Source organism: Paramacrobiotus metropolitanus, unplaced genomic scaffold (genome assembly GCF_019649055.1).
Source record: "Paramacrobiotus metropolitanus isolate TYO unplaced genomic scaffold, Prichtersi_v1.0 Parri_scaffold0000117, whole genome shotgun sequence".
NCBI lineage: Eukaryota > Metazoa > Tardigrada > Eutardigrada > Parachela > Macrobiotidae > Paramacrobiotus > Paramacrobiotus metropolitanus.
Genome location: NW_026570337.1, coordinates 1 through 5,207, shown reverse-complemented (window position 1 = coordinate 5,207; position 5,207 = coordinate 1).

Genomic DNA, 5,207 nt, shown 5'->3' with positions numbered 1-5,207 from the left:
TCGGACCAGCTCTGGTTGGCATGCGGTGGCAGAATCGCATGTCTGCGGAAGCATGAGAAGGCAATGCCTTCTTCACTGACAGAGAGTTTCAAATATCGGAAGCCATCTTTTCTAAGGAACGGATATTTTTATCCCGCAGTTGTGGAAAAGCTCGGAGCCTTGCTCTTCAGCGACCCCTGTGCATTTTCGGGTAGGAAATTGTACGGATAACGCTTAGGACGTTATACGGATTTTTTTCAAACAGCACTTCAGTGTGCCCATACTGCAAAGTGAGTGCCACAGTTGCATGGAGTTTACTCTGCACTGCATCCAACATGAAATGAGCCGATGTCAGATGTTTTAGGTTAGATTAACGACAGATTGTGTATCAACCGAACGCAGTATGCCGTTTCGTAATAATGCATGTACTGTGCAGTTTACTAATAACACAGTATGGAATTATCATTGCCGTCGGCGTAGGTGATGACAGATGTCATTTTACACTTCTAATAGCTTAGATTCCGTATTTTTTCGACGAATACTGGCTGACGTCGTCCACGTCTTCAAAATCTTCATCGAAGAAGGTTTTGAAGACGTGGCCGACGCAAGCCTTTCGTGGCTATCAACATGGAGAAAGAGACGAAAAGCCATCGAAGCCACTATTTAACAAGCTGTAAAAAGATTTCAGTGCCTTATATTCTGAAATGGCGGAATCTTGGCCAACGTAGGCAGATATCTTTCAATCGAGATAAGCAACGAGAATAATCGCAACTGGAAGACGAGTCATGCAAGATCGTTATAAATCTGCATGCTTGTGATATTGGCAACATTACTGCAGTGTGCGCAGATTCATTTCCTCCATCATGGTTAAGAAAATAATAATTTCCCGCTGGAGCATTCGCGTTGCACCGGTATGCAATGCCATCCCGGGATGTATGCTGTATTAACGGCCTTTGGGTTACTTAATTTCCGGCGTGCGCTCCAATAGTTATCGACTGCGGAACAGGAAAAGTAGAGACTTTCTGTTAAGTACATTACCGGCACGAAATGCACACCATCTCGGCGAATACGCCGTTCGGATCAAACGCGTCCCGAGAAAATACCATCCTTGTATGTGCCAAAAATCACGCAACGTATTAAAAATGTCCCTACAGGGCTGAATTGAATTGATGACAAGAACAGTTTTGCAGAAGGGTTTTGATCCTCTAAATCCGGCAAACAATAATTAACTTTTTGAATCGGCACCGTGTGGCGGATTCCGCGGAATCAGAATCCGCTAATCCGCTCTGCAAAATATTATTATAAAGATCAGGTTTCTCAATTTGCTTTGTCATGAATGCCAATAGCTAAATGACATTCGTCGTGTTATTTTACAGCGATGGGTACAGTAAAGTTTTACGGTTTCCGGTTGTGCTGCTTTTTCGGTACTCTCTATGCGTTCGTTAACTGCCGGTGTTGAAAGCATACGAATGCTGTCAACAGCATAACCGGCAGCTGGACGAAGAAAGGCCAATCTGCTGAACAGTCAGTCGCTTACGCCGTCGTTAATCACGTGACCGAGATGACGGTCACGTGATCTGGCTGTGAAGCGAGAAGCGGCTCACGTACAGCGACAAAGTCTTTCGAAGGATTTCAACGTATTGCGCCGTGGTGCAGTGGTACCGCCTACGCGAATCTAACAACGCAGCCGGGGTTCGATTCCCCCATCGGCGCCTTTTTTAGCCGCGTTTCGGTTTCCCTCGGATCTCGCCCTGCTTAGATGGTAGCAGATCAAGGTTCGGTACGTCCACTTCGCCTATGAGACTGGTGTGCTAACCTCGAACGGGAGGAACAGAGCAAGAACGAATAAAATGCTGAAACGAATGGAGGATGCGGTGAGCCGGAGCCGCCGCTTGAAGGATCGCTTAGTCTCGCTACGAGGGCGTAGCGAAAGCTGCAAAGGGGGTGTGAGCGGAGAAGCGGCTCACGTAAAGCGACAAAATCTTTCAAAAGATTTCGACGTATTGCGCCGTAGGGCAGTGGTACTGTACTGCCTACGCGGATCGAACGACGTAGCCAGGGTTCGATTCCCCCATCGGCGCCTTTTTCAGCCGTTTCTCAATTTCCCTCGGATTGCACCCTTGCTTAGATGGCTGACGTCCGTCCACCTGGAGGCTGTCGTCGTCGCCCTTCCTCTCTCGAAAAAACACATTATCTCCTTCATCACTAACCACTCAGTCGAGATAATGCTGCCTTTATAAGTTGAGCACAAATGAAAAATAATAATTATTATTATACCTGTACAGGACAGGCCCACCACAGCAAGGGCGTGCCTTTTGTCTACTGCTGGCGAGAGTCACGGTTGGAAGCGTCAGCAACCGTTAAACGCTGCAAAAATGACGCATCTCCACACCGAACATCCGTAAGCTCGTACGGTACGCCCTTGCTGATGGGAATAGTGTATCTGTATGCAGACTTAATCGGATGAATGCTGTCTGTTCCAGTTGAGATACTTTAAGGAGCATTGTTTTAATACAAACGTGGGCAACCATCGATCCTGTTCTCCGTGCAGTATATCTCAATATTATCTGTACTCTGTAGTGTACCTTACGGGCAAGGAATCGTCATGGTTGATGCACCACTCTGACAAGTACATATAACGACAGCGGAATCCGCAGCCGACACATCAAGACATATTCCGTTCTGGGTTTGGATGCGTCTGCCTCCCCAACAATCCCGCTATCCACCCCATTGATTGTTTTCCAACACATTTTAAAAAAGTTGTCCAACCAGGATGCAAAGCTGTATTTACATCCCCGTACAATCCCGACGCCAGATTTCCGTGAATACCGGTTCAGTGAATACTCTGTGATTACGCGATTTTCCGGTCCTAATATTTTACGTTTCTACCAAGCCGGCCGTTTCCGTTGTCCATCGTGACCGGAAGCTGCGCAAATTTATTCGACGAGCTGACCTCGATGGCCTCCACTCCACCCCGCAACCGCAAAATCGAGCAGTCCGGAAGGGACGTTGAGCCAGGAGAAACTGGGCAAGCTTTGCCGACGGATGAAGCAGCGGCGCCGCGGCGGCATCTGCTCGGCCGGGTTCGTCATTTCTTCCATACCATCTCTGGCAAAGAGTGCTGGGACGATGCCTTGTCACTGGTTATTATAGGTAGAGTGACGCCACAATTCTAGCCAGTACCGTGTGTGCACTGCGTAGCTGCTCGACAACGATTAAAACTGCTTGTGTTCAGTGTATCCGTATTATGTGAGCCCAATTAGTTAGTGCCAGGATAGGGTCATTCTGTTTCCCTCGCCCGCAGTAAGCAGTCTGGCCCACTTCGCCGAAATGTGGCCGTGTGACACACCGCTGCTCTGTGGGGAAATGTTTCCCCGGGAATTCTTGATCCTGGATGCAGCGCTGAGCGGTCTTTCTGCGGTCTTTCTCGTCGTTCAGCTAATAACAGCGCCCAATTGCCACACCTGCGGATCGATACTGCATGGTGGTTCTTTTGGAAAGGGTATTACGCTGTAATTTGTATACATCAATTACCAATGCGCATATACATTAAGCCATAAGTGCACAACGTCAAAGAAAACACCTATAGTCGTTACGTACATTATTTTTGCAGATGTCCATTTTGTTCTCCGGCCTGCGCGTTACGCTGTATTGGCTGGGAACTGCATTTCCTCCGCGAGCTTTCGGGATATTCGTGGCGTTGCGCTTATTGCGCAGGTTTCGCATCGTGATGTTCCGTTGCGATTCGGAGACGTTGAAACTCATTGTATGGATCTGGCAAAGCTGCCGGACGGATCTGTGTATTATAGCGTTCTTGCTGCACATGGCACACCTTCTGTTTTCCGCCTTTATATTATACTTTGAAAAAGATCAAGGTGGAACGGATGTGCGCAGCGCGCCTGACGCCTTGTATTACACTATGCTAATGATGCCCACCGTAGGGTGAGTTTAACCCGATCTATATACATATATACTACTCCATTAACTCCACTTCGGAGCTGCTGTACTCTATGTACATATTTGCGATTGAAATGGCTTCTGTTAAGACAACAAAATGACTTATGTTATTGCAGATCTTAAAGTATGACCGTTACATCAACCGGCGCCAAGATGGTGACTTGCCAATGTCCCTGGATTGGAATCCTGTTAGCCGGTATCGCCGTTCAATCGATCTGTTCGAATGCCCATCTGTTCGAATTCCCGTTCGAATGGCACATAGATATTTTAACGGCCGTCTGCGTCTACATACAGCGATAGATGACACTTCAATCGTGCTTAATTCCCACAGAAATCTCGACGGTCCCGAACCTGGCTGAGAAGGCAGAAGCATTCCCCAGGACACCGAGCCGGCCAGGCTGTGGATCCGGAGCCGGCGGCAGCCATCCAAGAAAGCACTGCTTGTTGGAGTGCTGTCCGATTTCAATTTGTAATAGGAATTATTCGTAGGAGAATTGCTCGTTAAGATATTGATTATTGTTGAGTGCAATAAAGTCGTTGGCCACGGCAGTCTTAATAAAGTCCCGGATGAATGCGAAATGTACTTACTCTCCCATCATAGATCAGTTAACTAAGTTCTGGTTTCGGTATGGGTGCAATATAAGTTATGTGATCACCATGCGAACTAACTGATTTGATTGTACTATAGGCGTTCAGTTTTTGGGTTAATGTTACACGGCAACATCGATTCCTGTTGCATCGATTACTTTTCATGTACAGTACATAAAAATTTTGTACACGTGCATGGCTGCGTACAGGATCGCTCAACATTTTCCACACGGTAAACATCATCTATCTGCATACGTGTCCGAAATTTTTCGAAATTCTTCACAGTGTCATTATAACTGTATGTCGACCTTTCCTGATAACAAAATGCAGCTTCGATGGACACGTCCTGCTGTCGATTTCGGTACGCTGCAATCATCTTCCTTGTGGCTTGTTTCTTGCTCTCGGCGGGCTACTCTTCATGGACGGCCGCCTCATGTGAATTGCTTGTTTGGCCCACAGTAGACCGAATCGTGAAGGAAGCGACGCACCACCCGGACAGTGACAAAATCATCTGTTGTTTGAGCGACCAGTCCCCAGCGCCGCTACCGCGTGCACCTGCACACGTCGGCGCGCGTCGAGTGCTGGGTGCGAGCGGATGCTAGCCTGGTATGGCGCCGGCAGACCGCCTACCTCGATATGGTATCCCCTCCGACCATCTGATGACATTTCCTTCAGGATGGCAG